The sequence below is a fragment of the Schistocerca nitens genome, chromosome 3 (assembly GCF_023898315.1).
Source record: "Schistocerca nitens isolate TAMUIC-IGC-003100 chromosome 3, iqSchNite1.1, whole genome shotgun sequence".
NCBI lineage: Eukaryota > Metazoa > Arthropoda > Insecta > Orthoptera > Acrididae > Schistocerca > Schistocerca nitens.
In genome coordinates this window covers 600,253,807-600,267,678 of record NC_064616.1, presented here as the reverse complement: position 1 = coordinate 600,267,678, position 13,872 = coordinate 600,253,807, and the positions used below count along the sequence as shown (strand labels likewise).

At 43.1% G+C, this 13,872-nt stretch overlaps 1 long non-coding RNA gene across 2 annotated transcripts; it reads right to left on the bottom strand.

The window, feature by feature from the left end:
• Positions 1-6,374: 6,374 nt before the first annotated feature.
• LOC126248523 (uncharacterized) lies at positions 6,375-12,500 on the bottom strand. 2 transcript variants are annotated; one of them, XR_007545501.1, is made up of 4 exons: positions 12,360-12,500; positions 11,965-12,051; positions 8,689-8,956; positions 6,375-8,466 (listed from the first exon to the last, which is right to left on the bottom strand). It is a non-coding gene; the product is annotated as an uncharacterized LOC126248523 (long non-coding RNA). The 2 variants fall into 2 exon arrangements; XR_007545502.1 differs by having other exon boundaries at positions 8,689-8,953.
• Between the last annotated feature and the right edge of the window lie 1,372 nt (positions 12,501-13,872).

Genomic DNA, 13,872 nt, shown 5'->3' with positions numbered 1-13,872 from the left:
AAAACATCAGTTAATTTTTTGAATATAAATACGATAAGATGGCATCTGTTTAGATGCACACATTCCTCCAACTGGACCTCAAAGTGACTCATCACATTGCACAGCATTGCCACTGGATTTGAATGATTTCCTGTCAGATTCGCTCTTTCAGGGCTTCAATTGTTCAAGGATGGTTATCTTGGTAAACTTTGCTTTTGAGAACACCACAAGAAAAAGTCACATGTTGTGAGGTATAGTGAATGAGAGGGCCATGCAACATTACAGTTTCGAGAGATCACGTGATTTGGAAACAAACGACTTATAACATTCATGCTTTTTCGAACAATGTGGGAGGTTGCTCTGTCCTGCTGGAAGAATGTCTCATTGTTCACTTCGTAGTGTGCAAGTTGTGTAGTAAAAATGTTTTCCGACATGTCTGGTTATCTCTGAGAAGTCACTGTTATAGCACTGGCAAGACTATGTTAAAAAAAGTATGGCCCTATGATTCCTATCAAAGACATGGCGCACCACACAGTAACTTTTGTAGAGTGCAATGGTTGCTGATGCAGTTCTGTAGGATTAATGTCACTCCAAAATCGAAAGTTATGCTTGTTCACATAAGTGGAGAGATGGAAGTGAGCTTCATCACTTATCCACAAACAGTTTGTAATGTCCTCGTCTTGCTTAATCATGTCCAAAAATTCTAAGCAGAACCGGCCTGGCTCACATAATCTGATTCCTTAAGGGCCTGAAACATTTGGATTTTGTCGGGATGAAAGTGCAAATCTTGGTGTAAAATTCTTCTTACCATTCTGTTTGAAATCCCAAGAGCAATGAGGGCTTCTCTCAATGACAACTCTTACAGGTTCAATGTTTTCAGGTGTGCACAAAGTTTTTGGTCTCCCAGTTTCCTTCTTTTTCATTGATGCCGTCTCCTCAAAGTTCTCAACCCACTTTTTAGTCGTACAGGCAGATGCCACTAGCTGATTCCAATTAATGTTGAAGTGGTTGTTCTAGTACCTTCCGTCGCGGAAGTCAAACACGCGGCAGAACAAATGGACGTGGTCAACCCATAGAGGGCTCCACCTCCGCAGCGGCTATTCCGCGCAGCGGCTCTCGCACAGCGAGGGCGCCACCGCTAAGCCACGTGCAGACAGTGGCCAATAGCCGCTCCCTCCGGTTTCGTATATAGGGACCCGCTCTGCCCTAGTCCAGCCTCCATGATTTCTACCTCACCATTTATGGCCGTCCTATCCACCTCACTCCTACCCTCAAATACCTTGGCCTCACCCTCGACCGCCACCTCACCTGGACTCCCCATCTCCTTACCATCCAAAACAAAGCTCACAACCGCCTCCGCCTCCTGAAACTCCTGTCCGGCCGGACATGGGGTCTGCATCCTTCCACCATCCTCCACACCTACAAATCCATGATCCGCCCCATCCTTTGTTATGCCAGCATCGCTTGGATTTCCGCCCCTCCCCGGTTCTATAACGCCCTCCAAATCCTCGAACGCCATGCGCTCCGCCTCGCCTTCCGCATCCGCCTTCTGTCCCCCACGCGCATCCTCTATGACCTCATCCCCTTCCCACACCTTCTCCTTTTCCTTGAACACATCCGCACACTCTATATTGTCCATCGCCTTGATCCCCCTCACCCCCTGGTGTCTCCCTTCCTCTCCACTCCCGACCAGTTGCCACGCCTTTACCGTTGTGTCCCTCCCTCTCTCCATCTCCACACCCTCCATCTCCTTTCCCAACACAACTTCCACCGTCTACCGCTCCCGGATGATGAGCTTCGCCCTGACATCTACCCTTCCTACCAACTCTAACCCCCTCTTCCTGCCTCCTCCTCAGGGCTCCCACTCCTCCCCCTCCCTCCTTCTGAGCGGATTTCCCCTCCTCCTCCCCCTCCATCTCTTGTGCCTTCTTTCAGTGTCTCTGCGCTCCCTCCTGCCCTGTCTTCCCTTTTCCTCTCCCGCCCCATGTGTCTCCTGCCTCTTCGTGAACCCACGGTTGCCCCTCCTCCCTTCCTCCCGCCGCTTCCCCAGCTGCCCCATGCTCTCCCCTCCTTTTCCATCCTCTCTGCCCTTTCCCTCGGCAGGTCCCACCTGGTAGTTTTATTCTTCGTCGTGTGTGCTCCGAGTGGGTTTTAAGTGTGTTGTTTCGGAGTGTTTTTAATACTGTGGCCGACTTTTAACCTGTGCCTGTGCATCCAGTGACTTCTATGTGTTTTAAGAATCGCCAACTGTGTTTTTTTTTTCAACTTTCTGGTGACTTTTTTAACTGTCCCCAATGAACGTCTACATATCAGTGTATTTTTACCTCCATTTTCTCCCCTAACTCTGTTTTATGTTCCCCCTTTTTTACCTCCTTATGTATGTATTATTTTATTCTTGTTTTAATTGTCATGTCACTCGGCTGAAGAGCGGCGGATTGTGCTGCTGACAGCCCTCCCCTGCCCATATGGGGCAGGGGAATGAAATCACAATAAAGAAAAAAAAAACCTAGTCCAGCCAGTCCAGTGCTCGCTCTGGATTTCATTTCTATCTTGGCGGTACTGCGTTCTGGTCGTTGCTCGTTGTTGACATTTGCCTGGCTCTGGTTCCGAGTGGATTTACGTTTGGTGTTTGGTGTTGTGGTTTCCACAAGCCTCCATTGTTTATCTCTTCCTTGTGTCGCTCATAGTCAGTCGTGGTCAGTTGTCTTTGGTCTGTCGTCCGACTCGTCCTGTGTTTACCCAGTGGTGCGTGCTCCACCGCCAGCGGCTTCCCCACCTGGCGGCTCCGATCAGCAGCCCAAGGCATTCCCGCTGTTGGTTGTGGTTACAACAGTTGTGCAATGCATGACGTGCTAGCTGGTACGAACTACTGTTTTGATAAAATGCTTTGACAGTGTATGCATGATACTGTGGGTCCAGCGCTCCATTATGACTAACTGCTATTTTGCGCCAAACGTAACTGACACTATCCCCTCCACCTCTCTCCGATGCAGCTTGATTCGCGTGCTTTTTAAAATCGCTTGATATTATGCCTTACCCTTTTGTCTGCAATGTGGTGATCTTTATTTGTAGTGTAAGCAATGTTGTGCTCCTTGCATGCATCGTCTAAGATTTTAATTCCATTGTCACTACAAGCTAGGCACTGTTTCAAATTCGTTCGTGGCCCACAAAAATTGTATCCAGTGATATGAAATTCAAATGGTAGATTCTTGGGAACACCACCTTCAACTCTATTGATACATTTCTTAGCTCTCATGTCATGCTACACATGGTTTGAAGTCTGTATTTCTTATTATATAGCAAATTGCAAGCATTGCTGAGCCATTTCACCTGCGCCCTGATCCCTCAATATTGATTTGCTCTACAAGTAACACATTCAGGTCAGAGTTTTCCTGTAATTAATCATCGGATTTCTTTATCATCACTGCCTTTTAAGAAGCATGTTCTTGGATTTGTGTGCTGAACCATGGGAACAGTAAATATCTCTGTCAACCAGTTCGGTGGGTATGACTTCTCAAAAGTGGTTTTGAATTTAGAAGTACCAAATCACCTACACTGAACTTCTGCTTGTGTGGATTCACCATCTAAATACAGCTGTATACTGTATTTAGTAGTCCATTATCACAGTAATCAAAAGGTCTCTAGTATGGTGAATAGTAGGATTATACTTGTCAATGATCTGTGGCAGGATATTTAGCCATTTATATGTCCCTTGAAGATTAAACTGCTTCCACGTCTGGTTTTTGATTGTCCTGTTCAGCCATTCCACAATATTAACTTTTGTAGTGGGTCAGGGTTTATTGACACTAGGTATTGAGCGTCAGTGACAGGCGGGAGCAAAGGTCATTATTTTGTCAGGGATGGCAGGAGGGAAAACGACACTTTGTTAGCGGTAGAATGGGTTCTTTACTTGGCTCGATGGGTGAGGTGAGAGACAAACATTGGTGATTCCACTAACAGTAATTTATTGAGACATAAGGCCCTTTAAACAAACAAAGTAATACAATGTGTTTTAACTTGCTCAATTTGTCGCGGCTGTGGAGTGATGGAGTCATAACATCCAGGGTCCGGTGACTGCTGATGCGACGATGGCTCTTGTAGCAGCGGCGTGCCGGCAGCATGTTCTTCCATTCAGTACAGTACCTGTGACTCACTGCAATGGCAGTTCGGGCTTCTCATTGTGAATTCTGTTGCATTATTAACAGGCAGCTATGGCATGGGGCGGAGTGCTCTGTCTCGGAATGGAACGAACAACCCTCAGGTTCAGCGTCCTGGCAGAGTTCATCCACCTCTAGGTTCACAGGTGATCCATTTCGCGAAGCTGCAGTCCCTTCATCCTCACCAGCCATCTGGGTGAGTACCACATGAATTTCTTTCTGGTAACATCTGGGATGGCATCTTCTGCGTTGATCTATTGGCCACATCATCTATCGAGCAATGTAGCAACTAAGTCATTGTAGCAAAGTATGACGTCCACTGACTGACCATTCGTCCAGGCGATGTTTCTTCATGTCTTCTTGCTCCCCTCGGTTTCCTCATGTCTTCTGGCTCCCCTCGAAGGAGTCCTCAAAGTACCACCTCATGTCTGTCTGTCGGAGGTATTTGTTCAGTATTTTTGCCAATGTTGCGAAATTTCTAGGGTTGTGACTGACTCTTCAGTCATTGATCTGTGCTTCTCACATTGGGCAGAAACATGACCAATGTTGACACATGTGCTGGCTTTCCTTGTTAGACAGCTGCCGCTTTCAAATATTGTTGCTTAATGTGTCAAAGTCTCTAAAATGTTCACTTAATTTATAATAAGTCTTTACGCATTTTTCTTCTTTGAACAACCATAACACATAATTATTATACACCCTACACTTTGAAATGGAATAATGTTGAGTAGTGATTTATCCCATATTGTTCCATTACTGCTTTGAAATTTCTATTGTAAAATACGCCTCCATGGGCAGTTTGAACGTTCTTGGGGCAACAATCCATTCCAGTCTGCAAAAATTGTTCAAAAATGTTTGAAACCTCCTTCCCATCCTTACCTTCACACATAGGGCCCAAGCAAATCTGGAATATGTATCTATGACATTAGAATGTAGTTGAAACCATTATTAGATTGTGAGTAGTCTTGCATATCTACAAGGTCAGCCTGCCATGAATCATCCAATCCTTGTATTATCACAAGTCTGCACAAAAATACCCTGTGTGTGGGTCTGAGAAGCTTATGAACAACTGTCTCCATAATTACTTGATTATGTGTCTTTATCATATCTCAGATATGATTGATAATATAGGGTGTATCAAAAAAATCATCCAGTTTTAAAAAATTCATAACTATTATGTTATTTGAGATATGTGCATGAACAACATACTGTCAGAAAGAGCAAACACTCGAGTTTTACACGGTTCTCGCTAGGTAGCAGCAGTGTGTGTCCACTTCTAGTAAAAAGGTGTTGGTACAAAAGAAAGCATTTTGTGTTCCACATTTTGCAAAGTGCAGGTCAGTAATAAGTGTTCAGCATGACCTTCATACTAGGTATGGTGTGGATCCTCCTACAGCACAGAGCATTAGATCACAGCGTGAACAATTCTGAGAAACAGGTTGTTTGTGTAAAGGCAAATCGCGGGCCATTCCTGAGTGTCTGACACAGATGTTAAATGCATCCAACATATTTTCATAAGGTATCTGCAGAAATCCATTTGCCACGCAGCTCAACAGCCCAACATGCCCCTACCGAGCAGGGTGGCGCAGTGGCTAGCACACTGGATTTGCATTCGGGAGGATGTCGGTTCAGTCCCCCGTCCGGCCATCCAGATTTGGGTTTTCTGTGATTTCCCTAAATCGCTCCAGGCAAATACTGGGATGGTTCCTTTGAAAGGACATGGCCGACTTCCTTCCCTAATCCAATGAGACAGATGACCTCGTCACCTGGTCTCCTGCCCCAAACAACACAACAATGCCCCCAGTGTCATGTGTTGTGTCACAAGAAGTACACAGATCGTATTGAGGAGTGTGTCTGAGAGAATAAATTTACTAAAATTGAAACTGGCTTTTCACAAATTGAACATTATCATACTGTACAGCCCAGAGGATTGTAATCCTAGGACAGGAAGAGATGCCTTCTATGAGCAGTTATGAGAAGGTATCACTCTGATACCCTCAAAAAAGTTTCAGTCATAATGGAGGATTTTAATGCTCATATTGGAAATAATGTCATCCCTTGAGTTAAACAATGATTTAGTGAAGAGTTTTTAAATGATAATTGTGGAATTATGAACAGCTTATGCTCAAGCAACAAGCTAAATAAAAATAACGACTTCTATGTCAACAAAGAGCAATACAAGTATATTTTCATAACACAGAGGTCATAAATCTACAGCAGATTACATTGTTACAAAAAAGAACATCCATCACTAGTCAGTACTAAATGTTAGGACTTTAAACTCTGCCAACATTGGAAGTGATCACAGCCTACTCATGACAAATATCAAATTGCACGAAGGAAGGAATAAGACGGCTAAAGAACCAACATTAAAAGAAGAAAAATTTAATACAAAGTTATTATGGAATAAATCTACAAAAAATTTATATCAGAAATGATTAGCAGAGAAAATAAAAGAGGAACCCATTCATGCAGAGGATAACATAGATCAAGCTTGGGAGAAAATCAAAGTATTGAAGCAGCAGTTCAAGAAGCACTAGGTACATGTGTTATAAGATAAGACAGAAAAACAAACAGAATAACATAGCTTTGTGAAGAGGTTAAAGACATGTATAAAAAAAGTTGTGCCTATTTGAAATATAAAACACTCAAAACAAAAGAGTCGTACTAAGATTACAAAAGAACTTGTAATTACACAAAACCACCAGTGAATTGTTTTAAAGAGGAACACTAGGATATCTTTTCCAGGAATTTAGAACATGACTCCTATGTGTTGCAAAAACAAATTTGGAGAATATACCACAGTAGCAGAAAGAATTAGATGAAATTTTCAAAGTAAACGACATGAATGAGGAAACATGGGTTAAATATTTAACAGAGTTATATAGGGGAAATAATCACCTGAAACCAAAGAGAGAGATTAGAGATCTGTATACAAATAAATGATTATGTATCTGTTTCATATGCAGAGGTAAAAGAAGCTGCGAGCCTGTTAAAAAATAGGAAGTCTCAAGGGAAAGGTACGATCCTCAGTGAATTACTGAAGTATGGAGGATATCCACTAACTGAACAATTAACCAAACTGGTTAACAATGTTATCACTGGTATTAAAATTCCAAACAAATGGAGAACTAATATTACAATTCTCACAAACAAAAAAGGATAATGGATAGACTCTTCCAACTACAGAGGGATAAATCTACTGAGTTCAGTTCTTAAACTCATAACAAAAATAATAAGAAATAAAATAGAATGCATTATAATCCTCGCAGAGGAGCGATGTGGTTTTAGATCTGGTAGGTCATGCACAGATGCAGTATTCTTTCTTAAACAGATTGTAGACAAGTCTATTGAATATAACAGACCAGCTTATATTTGTTTTATTGATTACAGAAGGCTTTTGATACGAATCAGTTAACAGATGTGGTAAACATGCCACACAATAGTGAGACCAATTATGTGACGTACACAGCTGAGACAAGACAACATCAAAAACCAAAAGACTTTTGGAAACAGCAGAAAGGAAAATTCTGCAAAGGATTACAAGGAAGACACTGCAAGATAGAGAGAGAAGTGAAAACATTAGAAAAGGATGTAAATTGGACTGCATTAATGAGTGGACGCATAAGAGAAAGCATGAATGGAACGAATACATAGACCGGATAGTTGAACAGAAGATTGCGAAAAATGTAAGATATAAATTACCAGCTGGTAAAAGAGATATTGGTCACTCAATGGAAAGATGGAAAGACAATCTCAGAGTAGATTGAGGGGTACTAAAGGAGCAGAATGTTGGATCATACATGTCCAACTCCATCAATGCACAATATTCATCATATAGTTAGCTACAGTTTCTTTAGATGGGCGGAGAGTTTGGTGAGCTAACTTCTGTAGATTACTCCACAGTGTCTCATAGAATAGGTAGACGTATGACTACCACCTTTGTCGGCATTCTAGCTCATGCTATGTTGCAAAACTGGCATTCATTAAACCCTTAAAAGTCTGCAGATGTATGCACTCTCTGATGTTAAATATTTTAACTGTGCCAGGGAAGTCCCCTACAGAGATTATATGTTCACCCAGTATCATCAAGGGTGATTAAACCTTTCTTCGGAACAAGGCTAAAATCATCGATACGTTGCATAGTTGACGCCATTCATCCATGAGTAACATTAATTTGATGTTGCTAAATCCACGGTTTTCGAATACTACTTATCGATATCAATATCGACACTGACACACTTACACCCATTGGTGTTTAAACAGTAGATGTGGTTGAACAGCATTATGCTCATGCCACATGCCTTCATCTGCAACGACTTCACCTTGCCTGCAAGAAAAACACAAATGATTAGTTAAACTTATTTGCTTTTTTTCCGTATTCATTACTATTGGCCTATATAATTATGCTGCTTTGCAGCAGGGAGTGCTGAAATACATCTTGACATCATTACCCTTTGATGTTTCTCACACAAGTGGGTGAACTATTAATTAATTGCTGTAAATATATTTTTGCTATCTCTACCACAATTGCTGTTATTGTTACTATTACCTTTCATATGTTAATGCTCCTATGGTTAGGACATTTAGGTGGTGAGGGTGAGAAGTGTCTCAGGGACAGAGGTGGCACGCCAGTTGCTATTTACACAATTGCCGACAATATCCTTATTACAATTTCTAGAACACCACAGTTGCTTCAGTACCTTCACCATCAGTGCTGTCATCGCAGTCGATGTCTTCATCAGTCGTCGTCATTGTCAAGACATAAATGCAGTGAGAGATCACTCTGCATATATATTTAAAAAACACCCTACAACCTGCTGAGTAACAATACATTATGCTAATTAGAGACAGATCAATACTTACACACTTGAATAGGCATTTTAAACAATTCCAGCTCACACAACACTTCATATAAATTAGTTATATACCATGATGTCACGGATGTGGAGGCACACGGTGCATGGGAGCACGGGCACACACGGCATGAGGCGGAGGGTGTTGCATATAAGTTGCTGGAGCACAGGGCACGAGGGGTGGCGTTCCCTGTATATGAGCTGCAGTTGAGTCTCACTCCCACCAATGCAGAGTGGTGAGGCTATTGGGGTAGGGGGTGCTTCGTGCAGAATATGCAGAAGTGCAGGGGACAGCTGGGCACAGCCCCCTCTCCCCTCCCCTCGACTCCCACACCTCCTTAACCTCTTCGTGTGGCAGGATGTCAGGGCTTTGGAGATAAGGAAGTGCTGATGCTGCTGTCAGCAAAATATGACGTGCATAGTTGCTTGAGCTTTCCTAGAATGGTCTCGCGTTGGAGTCAAGGTTGTCTTTTTACATGCAGTGCCCTACTACTAGGAAGAACCACTAAAAAACTCGTGAGAAACACCCTCATTGTCATTACCTATCATGGCGGATGAGAGAAGAGCACTGAGATCCACACGAAACCGTTATCCTCATTGCCATTACTGAAGTTTCCTTTTCCATGAAGGTGTAACTGGTACAACAAGAACAACTGTATATTATCATGACTAAACTCCATACAGCTTGTCAGAACAAATATCCATAAAACTTGATAACAGAAATTTTGATCCTCTAGAGTGTATAACAGGTGCTCTCAAGGACGAAGTGGCATGGAGCAAGAAGGATAGTAATGACAGTATCACGAGGATGGGCACTCGCAAGCAGCAAGGCGCCATATTGACAGAGTCCCGTGAGGCAATGATCTCGTGGGCATTCACATCGATACACTGATCAGCCAGAACATTATGCCACCTACCTAATAGCCAGTATGTCCAACTTTGGCATGGATAATAGCGGCGACACATTGTGGCATGGAAGCCATGAAGGCCTGAAGGCTTGGTTGGCTGCTGGAAGGAGTTGCCACACACACACACACACACACACACACACACACACACACACACACACACACACACACACGTCAGATAATTCCCATAAATTACAGCTGAGCTCTGACATCACATTCAATCACGTCCCAGATGGGTTCGATCAGGTTCAGATCTGGCGAGTTGGGGGCCAGCACATCAATTGGAACTCATCACTGTATTCCTCGAACCATTCCATCACACTCCTGGTCTTGTGACATGGCGCATTATCTTGGTGAAAACTGCCACTGCCATCGGTAAACATGATCGTCATGAAGGGGTGCACAAGGCACATGCATTCGCTGTGGAAGCCCGTCATAAGGAGTGTTTGATGCACTGTGTGTTCAGACACACTTGTACTCTACCCAGCAATAAAGTCTGATGTTAGTTCTGACACAGTTTGCTGCCTGTCCTGTTCCATAAGTCTGCCCAGCCTACAACGTCTGACATCTGTAACAAGGGATGGCCGCCTAACGCTATGATGTCTGGCCGTGGTTTCACATTGGTTTTGCCATGTGTTGAAGACACTCACCACAGCAATCCTCAAACACCTGACAACTGGTGCAGTTTCAAAAATGCTCATCCGAACCTATGGGGCATCACAATCTGGCCTCAGTCAAACTCAGATGGATTGCGCACTTTCCCCATTCTTCATGTGGACAGGACGCTTACTGACACTACATGCACCATGAGTTTGACTAGCAGTCATTCCCCACCAGATGCTGCTGCTATTACTCGGATGGATTTATATCGATAGCAGGTCAGTGATCATAATGTTCTGGGTGCTCAATGTATATTGCGTAGTGGATTTGTTAGGGAGTAGTGCACAGAACTCCTGTGACATACGGTGCATACAGCAAGGGCAAGACGACGACATGGCAGACAGCAGCAGCAGCAGCAGCAGCAGCAGCAGCAACAGACATTGAGAGAATCGTAGTGACTGTTGGTTGGTCAGAGCCTGAATCATAAGTGGCTATTGAGGGGCGAAGCAATGACCTACGTATGTGTCCAGCAGAAGATTACATGTACTGTGTCATGTGGACACTTTATAGTGTGGAAGCGAGCAGGTGTCTGCAATTACAACACTGTGTACTGTGACCTGCACACCATGTATTGGTGCAGGTAACACCCAGATGCTGTGGCGGCTGCAGGGTGCTTGGTGGTAAATAGTCCTGTGGCTCTTCAATTGACAAACCCATTCAAGGTGAGACAGGCACCGTATCTGGACTGCAAAGCATATTCACAAGTATGGTGGCCCAATATGCAGGGGCGGAGCCCTGCATTTAGGCACATGACTATTTTTTGTATCAAGTATCAAAATATCAGCAGCCACCGTGAACAAATCAAATGCAAGTTGGAGCCTAAACGTCATTAAAGCTATGCTGCTGCCACGCAAACACGCAGTAAACTATTTATATCGGAATACAAATGACAGTTGTTAATCTCTTGACAACATCCAAATACACTGGCAGAAAAAAATCACTAATCAAAAATTAATGAGTGTACAGCAGGGGCGGGCGTGCGGTGCACTTGCACGCGTGCAGTTAACAGGTGTTCTGCGTGCACACAGGGGCAAGCTGGCCATCCGCTTATCTCCCCTCCCCACCATACCTTCTGTCCGCTCCTTCCTGTGCAATGCGTTTTGTTTCGTAGCTAGCTTTATTGAATGAAGGAATAAGATTAGTAAGAGTGCTTGAAAGATATCGTGGTTTGAAAGAGTACCTATTACCTACGATACGTTTCATTTAATTATCACAGGTGGAGTGGAACAAAATAAGGTTAGTAGGAGTGCTTGAAATATGCCGTGTTTTGAAAGAGTACCTATTACCTACGATACGTTTTATTTAATTATCACAGGTGGAGTGGAACAAAATTTCTACATACAGACAAACGCAAACAGTTACTTAAATTTTCATCACTGATGTTTGCTCTTAACCGATACTTACTAATTCAGGAAATGGTTTTCCAGCTCTCGCTATATTAAGCGCAATCTTATAACTTGCACGTACCGCTGGGCTATTATTGTTGTCGTCCTGAAAAATTGAAAACAGTGCTCCATAAAATGTTAAATCAGTTAGATGAGAGACATGACGAAATGAAGTAGCAGATCTCTCGTGACCACAGCAACTACGACAGATTCATCTAGAATCATCAGATCGCTCTTCTTAAGCTCAATTTCCCCATCCGCTCAGAATCCGACAATAAATTGTACTCATCCTTGTGAAATTTGTTATAATGGGCTTAAATACTATACTTTTGCTGACCAGCGAGAATACTGCCACATATTAAACATTTCGAATTTTCACGTTTTTGCACAAAGAAAACACGACTCTCCCATTACTTTTTAAAAGGTAGCAAATCTCCACTTCTCCGTTTCCTTGTTTCACTCTGCATTTTCCGGTTCTTGAAATACAACGTTCACTACGTAATGATCGCTACGCATCAACGTCCGCAGCTTAGACTGGCGTCGCGTCTTGGACAACGTACCTTTAGCCTGGCACTACACTGCCGCAACCTGCCTACTGAGTGCTGTCGCCACTGCCCCAGTCGACGATTGCACGCGAGCAGCACACGTGCAGCGCTGTGCGCTCATGAGCCGGTTTGCCCGCCCCTGATGTACAGTAATGAAATTTCTGGAATACATTTGTCTCAGTGACATATCTAAGTGATTAATATTGGGAGATCACAGGTTAATGTAAGTGTGGGAAAAGACATAGCAAACGTGAAATGCTCGTACATTAATAACTGGTGTAACCACGAGAATGTTGAATGCAAGCATGTAAAAGTGCATGTGTTGTATTGTACCAGTGCTGGATGTCAGCTTGTGGGCTCGAGTTACACGCATGTTGCACTTGATTGGTCAGTGCAGGAACACGTGCGTCTCACGGGCCCCGAGGAATCGCTTCAAGACGTCATCAGAAAGGCTGAAAGCGTGACAGCGCTGCCTGGTGACTAGACCTGTTAACAACTCTGTTGACGTATGTGACGTCAAAACAGCGTTTATACAGGCCTGCCTTCAGCTGTTGTTTTGGAACGTCAAATCAGTCCAGATTGTTTGAATGAATCTTCCGTTAACAGAATTAAATGTAGAAAGAAGGTTTGAATGCGAATAATCTGGATTATGGTCACATAATAATCCGCAGCGTAGTGAAAGCTACATATTAGAGTCTTACGTGATTGATTGAAGCCAACTAATTACAAATTATTGGTCGAAAGGCAGAGTGATTTATAGCATAACACATATTACGCATTGAGGACAATGTGTCTATATGTTTTTAACACATTAACTGCAGCTTACTAATGTAGACTAACTACCACTGAGACGTTTGCAGCACGAATTTGTCTTTTGAACCCATACCAGCAGTAGCAAATGCGGAAAAACGAATCAAATATGGTAAAAGATACGTAGTGGAACGCCCATTGCATTTTTCCAGTTTGTGTACGATATCTGTACGTAATATGCATCAAAACACGTCCGATGCTTGTTCATTTTCTAATATATGTTTTTGTGGATGACCTAGTAGTTTTATTATTTTTTTAATTATGAGAAATGCGTTAAATGTGGGAAAATACATTTAAATACGCCGCAAACAAATATTAGGTAAAGCCACACGTCTGTCTGTTACCACAACCTTTATTTCTCATTCGCTGTGTTCCACAACTGTCAACGAAATTATCGATTTTCACCCTAATCTATACCCCAGACTATGCTAGAAATAAATTTATAACTCCAGCCAAGGTTTCTAGGGAACAGGGGGGGGGGGGGAGGGGGCGAAATAGCCAAGGTTTCTAGGGAAAATTGGGGGGGGGGGGCGAAATCCAGTATAGTGCTCTAGCCCAGATATGTGCTCTTG